We start from the raw sequence: 8,064 nt of genomic DNA on the forward strand, positions 1-8,064 counted from the left end.
TTCTAAATAACAAGCACCCCCGTATCTTAATTCTAAATATTTTCTGAAAATTTCAAAAAAAATTTATCGCTTCTCATCTCACAAACCATTAATTTTTAACAAGCTACTAAAAGGACATTCCGAACTTCAATGTAGGCCTTTACTACATCTTAAATCGCTTATTAAAACAATTTTTCTCGATGTATCTAAGTAAAAACTCTAACCCGTGATTACTGATACTTGATTATACCTCTCTTCCGCTCGTTCATCAAATACAGCGTCTAATAAATTAGCTTCCCTGGAAGGTTTATCTCAAGGAGGAATCTAGGAGTTAATTGATTTTTTCCTAGCGTCTTCGGACGACAGGTTTACGTACATCGTAACTCTTTTTTTCTTTTTTTTCTGTCTCTTGCAATTGCAGTTTTGATCAATTAGGTTGTGTATCTTGCAGCTGAAATTACATCCTTTTACAGTAGTGTCAATATATTAAGCTTGAGTCGTCATTTTATCTTAAATAGCAATCTACGATATGGACAACAGGTATAAACGCCGCCTACAATAACAATTCAGATTGATATAAAAATAGTTCATTTATAGGAAAAGATAAAAACAGATAATAAGAATGCATTTCAAGAAATCACTTCCAATATAAAATTAAACAACATGGAGAATAGAGTAACTTTATGACCAATCCTGTCAAATAAAAATTGTAAATATCTAATTGAGACTTAAACACTCTAAAACACACTAAAATGTTTTTCCCTTAAAATATATATTTCTATATACTATCTGATTACTTACCCATACTCACTATGAGCTGATGTGATTAGTCGATGCGGTTCGTCAATGTGTCGATGCGATTGGTTGTCAATGTGTCGATGCAATTTTTGGGCGAACTATCAAAAGAAATATCACGAAAATAATGGACAAATTTTCAAACAAACTAAGGAACACATATTATGTCTCTTGTACATGTATGTCTATTAAATAGAAATATACAGAGGGTGCCATTTAAAAATCATAAGTTGTCGTCATTTCCGGTAAAACAGGACGTGATCAAAAACAATTATTGAATACGTCAATTAATCCTAATTTGTCATATACTAAAATACCAAATCTCTTTTCTTATCTGATATAGGGGTGGGCCACTTTCGAGACACACCCGGTATAATATTAAACTATAAAATACTTTTACACTTAATAAAAGGTTAAAATTATTTTATTTAAATTGGCAGAACAAGTTATTTAATATCTGATATACCTTACTGATGAAATCACAATGTTTATTCAACTGAACTAAAGATTAGGCGCGATTCTCACTATAACGTATCGTCACCGTCACGCCGAGCCACCGTTTCGACGTAAAACATCAAGTAAAGGATGCTTCACGCTAACGGTCCGAGCCGTGCGTCGGTGAAGACACGGTCATACATTGTCAAGTGTTCTTTACACATATACATTCATGCCAGGCCGAGCACGATCCGAGCTTCGCCGGAACTGGTCCGTGCCCCGTCCCAGAAATGTCGGCCTACATTTTTTTTCTCGGATCCGCTTCGTTCCCGCCACGTTGCGGAAAGCATGAATGTACTTTTCCTGGTGCCCCGACTGCAATCTGCAATTATGGTATAAACAAAGTACACTTTTTATCATGTCTGTAGTAGGTAGTGAATCTTACAGCAGTATTTAATGACAGGGAATGCATAAAACTGGACAATGAAAGGATGTAATGAAAAAGATAGGTCCTTCATCAGATGAAGGACCTATCTTTCCAGGTCTCTGGAAAGCCTTCTTTCTTCATCAACTGTAATTGGTACCAATTCCACTTGCGAGAACTTTGGCATTGTTCGTATTAAATTTTCGTGTGTCTATGGGGCTGTGTTTTATAATATACTCAAAACTAATACGAGCCCCGTTATCAACTCGGTGTAGCATAAACAGAAGGCCCGGACGTGGCTCGGTGTCTACTTCACGAAACGTGTCCGGCTTGGGTACGGTCCGGTGTACCGTGAATCATCCTTTAGGCGCGATTCTCACTATAACGTATCGTCACCGTCACGCCGAGCCACCGTTTCGACATAAAACATCAAGTAAGTGGGAGATGGACGTTGCCACGACGCCGACTCTGACGGGACGGCGATGTTAAGGGTAGTATGAATATGTTCATTGTGGGCTGTTTAAGAATATTTACCGCGGTTATAGTAAAATTAGCGCCTTAGTAGTATGCAGCGTAGGATTCGCGTTTACTGCATTTTTTCCTTCGTGAAAACCATCAAAGATTAAAGATAGAACTACCAAAATGTTTTATCTTAAATCTCATGAATAAAACCCAATGAAATTTTATAAACAGTTTATCCTGTCGCCAATTTGGGTTCTTCCTAGAGTGTTTCTGTTTATTTTTTTTGCCAAACTGATTTTTAACATGAACAAAGAATAATTATTTTAGAATTTTCAGTATAGTAAGTCGTCGTAGATTATGGTATATAATTTAAACTAGATGACCTGACAATCGTCGCACCGCCTAACAGTGCTGTAAGTTGAAAATTAAGCCTGGGCTATATCATAGGAGCTACAGATGCTCGATACAATGTGTGTGATGCCGGGACCGTATAAAATATTAGAAACTAATTTGAACCGTGGCAACCCATATTTGCGATAACTTTTTCATAGGCTTCCTTATCATGCATAAAATAAAAATAGCTTCAATTTGACACATAAATGATCAACAAATTTTATGAGCGTAATGTCGCTTCCAAAATCAGTTTTTATTTTTACTAATTAATTAAAAATTTGGAGAAGTTCTTAAACTGCTGGACTCGGAATAAGTTCAACTACTGACCACCCTATTCAACAAAATTTATACAGGTGGTCCAATCCCAAACGACTGGCTGCTATCAACATTTATACCGCTTCCTAAGAAGGCAAACGCGACCAAATGCTCTGATCACAGGATAATCAGTCTGATGAGCCACGTCCTAAAAATCCTCCTTAATATCATCCAAACACGTATATATAGAAAGCTCGATGAAAACGTAGGTGAAACTAAGTTCAGCTTCAGTAAGGGATTGGGCACCAGGGAGGCTCTGTTTTCAATACAAGTCCTAATCCAACGAGTACGCGACATCAATGTAGAGGTTTTTGCGTGCTTCATAGACTTCGAAAAGGCCTTTGATAGAGTGCAGCATGACAAACTCATCTCGATTTTATAGGAATCAGGAATAGACGATAGAGATACAGAGATAATAGCAAAACTTTATCGTCAACAAAAGGCCGTGGTTCGAATCGAGAACGAAACTTCAGATCCCAAACAATGCTCTTTTCTATGCTTTCTTCAATGGTTCTTTGGTTATTGACTGTCACAGTTAATCTCATTTTTTTATAATATGGCCAGCAGTCTCCTTCATCTTTTTATATAGTAGTTGTAGGAATTAGATTAGAATTTTACACTTGTTAACGAGTCAGTGATATTTCTGACTGAAACGTTGTGTTAATCAAAATAAATAAGGACAATAGAAGTATGAAATTCTTCGTAGTTTCATAGCAGCATTCTACAGATGCCTGAACAATGCATTTATTTTTTTTGTTTTAAAAATAATTATATTTCTTAAGAAACAAAAAAATAACGGAGAAAATCTTACAAACTTTAATAGTGGCCGATCAAAAACTACGCTCCCCGAAGATCGAACGTGGCTGAGCCCTAACGCAATCCTGCCGAATTTATGGGTCCTTTTGACACTTTCGACAAATAACTCGTCGTGGGACGAAAGATATCGCGGCAAACGGACCGTCGCGCATTTAACAAAAAATAATTAATGGGGTTCCGATAGGCCCCCGGAATATCTTACATTTCCATCGTCTTCCTCGGTTGAGAGTTTCCAGTTTCGTACAATGCAACGACGCGACGGAACGATGATAAATAACGAGGTAGTGAGTTTCATTGCTATTACTGTTCACGTCTGAATGCGATCAGATCGAAGATCACATACATTATTTTTCATCTTATATTAAGTGTTTTATGTAGTTGATTAATTTTTTACTAAAATTTTGTGGTACACAAAAAGAAATATTATTTAAATCCATTTAATCTGCACAGTACTGTAGCATTAAGGCCTGTGTAAATTAATATCTATGGCGCCATGGTAACAATTAATGTCACCTCTGATTTATTTTTTGAAAAAAATGTCAAAAAAAAAAAAAAAAAAAAAAAATTCCTGAAAAAAAATATATATTTTTTTTGTAAAACGCGAGTGCGTAAATCTTATTACTCTACACCAAAACAACATGTTCTAACTTTTCGGGGTATATTTTCCCCTTAACATTTTTAACAAAAAAATAGAATAATTATATCAGGAAAGGAAAACTAAATAAATGGTGCATCTATTCAAGCTTAGGCAACCTGGTATACAGATGGCCGAAGAATGTCGAAAAGCATAGAGAGCTGGAATAGTAGGGCCGAAACAAGGAATACCTTTTCCCGTAAGCCTATATAATGATGTAACAAACTTCCAGCGAAAAATAACGTCAACCATTATCGAGCAGAAGAAATAATAAGGCAGGAAAGAACATACGTTTAAGTATCTTTACAGACAGCCACGCAGCGCTAAAGACATTTGGTTCCACGGAGGTCAATTCTCGCATTGGGTGATCCTGGATACATTGGAGACTTAGATACTTGTCTACGAGAATCAGAATCAACAAGGCTCAAAAACTTTCTGCAGTGTTGCAAAAGCAGTCACGGGAATGGCCATAAAGCGGTGGGTGGCCAACAACTTTTTAGAATGATGTAGAAATTCACGAGAGCGAGGAAGTTTATAGAGCATTAATAAGACCTGATAAGCAAAAACAGAAAGACAGCCAAACTAACAGATATTGTAATAGAGATAAACCAATTGTACCCACGTAAATATTAAACTACTGAGTGGAAATTCTGTTTTCAATATGCTGATCAAAATAATATGTAGAAATAAGCAATTTATAAATTGATTAATATTACGAAAGAATTACTATTATTTGTTGGAATTTGATCATATTTAATGCAAATTGAATTAACCCTAATTCATAAAATGGGCACATGAAAGCCCGATCGATAACATAGTAAGCTAAATACAAATGATATTGAAACGACAAGTCGACCTGTGGTTTTACCTGCAAGTTAATTTGAGTATACTGGTATAACCACCGATTTACAGATAGCCGGTTAAGTGATACGTTTTCTTTTGTCAGTTGCAGTATATCTTCGAAACGAGTTCATTACAGTGCTGTACTGTGAGATTACTGTTTCGATACTAAACGCCAAAGACCACAAACAGTCCCATTTTATTTTAGCACATATTATTTAAATTAGTTACGTTAAATATTACACTGTTAAAACAACAAATATTATTTTATAAATTATTATTCTACTAAAATCACAGTAAAAATTATTTATTTCTTTGGCAATATCCTTAAAACACACCTTTACATAGGTACTTCATTTTAGTCCGGAAAATAAGATTATAAATTAATAAGGCCGATAATTTTTTACCGCACAAAGCCGGTGAAAAAGAATTTTCCGGTGATTTTGTTTTAGTATCTACTACTCTGTAGTCTCGTTGGATTTCTCCATAACTTTCGGAACCAGAACTTCAATACTTATAAATTTTATTTTAATTTTTATTTACTTATTTTAATTTATTTATTAATTTTATTCATTTTAATATATATATATATATATATATATATATATATATATATATATATATATATATATATATATATATATATATATATATATATATATATATATATATATATATATATATATATATATATATATATATATATATATATATATATATATATATATATATGTTATATTATGATATATGTATATGAGATATGTTATTTTTAGTTATGATCTTGACTTGAAGCTAGTAACTCAGCTTGCTTGAATGCTGAATCAGAATCAGAAATATCAGAATCAAGATTCCTTTAAATATTTTCACTTTAGAGAGTAAAATATAAGTGGACCAACAGTTTTGGATTTTAAATGACAGTCGTATCCGCAAAGTATGCATATCCGCAGCTTGCAAATAATCGCTAAGGCAAGTAATAAAGGCTTGTTTTCCTCTTTTTTAAAAAGTGATGAAAATGTACCTGAAAAAATGGTAATACTTGTTTTAACAAGAAGGAAAAATGCAAAATATTAAGAAATATTATTGATACATTTTAATATTTTTAATAACTCATAATTATAGACCTACAGTCTAATGTACTGAAATCAAATGAACAGGAAAACAATAACTACCGCTTACAAGTTCAGAACCTCACTTTATTCTGAGTCAAACTAAATAGCCAAAAATATCCGAAGAAATAAGTAATCATTAGTCAATCAGGGAAAATTAATCGTTCCTCTTCCTTGAAAAACCTAACTTCAAGGCTTCCTTAGCCCTCTCTTGTATAGAAAGACTGTATCCAGCCAGTGCTTTAACGTATATTAAAAACCAAAAATTAGATGCTCAAGATATAGTTAGATCTTCTAATTCGAGTAGTTTCGTTTGGTTCTTCTATCACTTTTATTTAGGTTCCTAGTCATACTGGTATTTCTTGAAAATAGCGGACCTAATAGACCTAATAGCGCGTCTAAACTCATCTTAATGGCGTTTCTAGAATGGACGTATACTCTGATAAATGTTCTCACCGATTTAACGAGCATCTGGTAAATTCTTTAATTCAACTTGGATTCCCGTAATATACTCTGGAAAATCAAAAGTATTTTCTTTGAAAGTTACACTACTGCAAATTAAGACAGATCAAAAGCAACCACCTTAAAATAAAAAATTAATAACCTCACTGTAAATGTTACAGGCCACTGTAAATGTTTACATTAATATTTATTACAAGCCTCTCTTCGTTTTTATTTTCTGAGACAAGTCAGAGTCCCCTGACTGTCTCTCGTATCCTTGTGGAATGTGAAATTGTCCCAATTTAGAACTAGTCTTAATTTCAATAGCTTCCTAACCAACATCAAACAATAAATCGGTAAATGTCTAAATTATTTGCCTTTTTGAAAGAAATTGGGTACTACTCCAAGATTTAACGAAAATAAAGAAGAATTAAAAGCTACCTAAAACTCGAAATACGCTGCTAAATAGCCAAATTCTTCTTCTTCCTAACCTCAAACCTGCGCCTGTGACATTATCAACATTGGCGGCATTCGGCATTTACTTCACAGTAGACGTATTTTCGACGTGTCGAAGTCCAACCCTGGATACTCTAAGAAGATTAACAAATACCACAAAGATTTGGGACGCGACATTATCAAGTTATTATCGAAAATTTACTTAAATCTAATAAATTTAAATTAATTAATTATACATGTTACAGTGAAAGACGGAAATTCAGTGATTGTTAACATTCACTAGGAAATGCTAGCAATTACGCATTTGACAAGTGAATGTGGTATTTAAAAAAAAATTGTCGACTTTTTCTAGTAATTTCTAACATTCACTAGTGAAAGTAACATTTACTAAAGGTTGCCAGTAAAAGTTATTCTACTGTACAGGGCGAGTGTGCTGAGGAATAACTTTGTAGGAAGTTAAAACAAATAAAACTTTTAAAAATATTGGATCATCACAATATTTAAGCTGATTCACATATCTTAAAATGACAATTTACTTCTTTAGTATATTTATTAAAAATTATAGAAAATAACGACATAACCTTCTAAAAATATTAAAATACAAAACATAGTAAACATTTTGAAGTGTACAAAACAATTAAAAAAGAACATTGGACAAAGTGAAGTATGGACAAAGTGGACACCGTGGACAAAGTAAAGTATACCCGAAGTTTCTTCAACCGGGAATTTCAAACCCGCTATTTTAAGCATATCAAAACGTTTAATAAGTTCATAGTCAGTAGATTCTTTAATATATTTTTCTCTTGCATACTTAAGTTTTGCTATGATTTCATTATATTGCAAAGAATGAAAAACAAGCATTATTACATTCTTGCGAGTGCTTAGTTTGGCTTAATTTTTCACAGAAAATTTCTTGCATAGGGAAAATACCGCACAGCACTTTTTGCAACGATAACAAAACAATTATA

The sequence above is a fragment of the Sitophilus oryzae genome, unplaced genomic scaffold, assembly GCF_002938485.1.
Source record: "Sitophilus oryzae breed Bouriz unplaced genomic scaffold, Soryzae_2.0 scaffold_1241_pilon_pilon, whole genome shotgun sequence".
In the NCBI taxonomy this organism is placed as follows: domain Eukaryota; kingdom Metazoa; phylum Arthropoda; class Insecta; order Coleoptera; family Curculionidae; genus Sitophilus; species Sitophilus oryzae.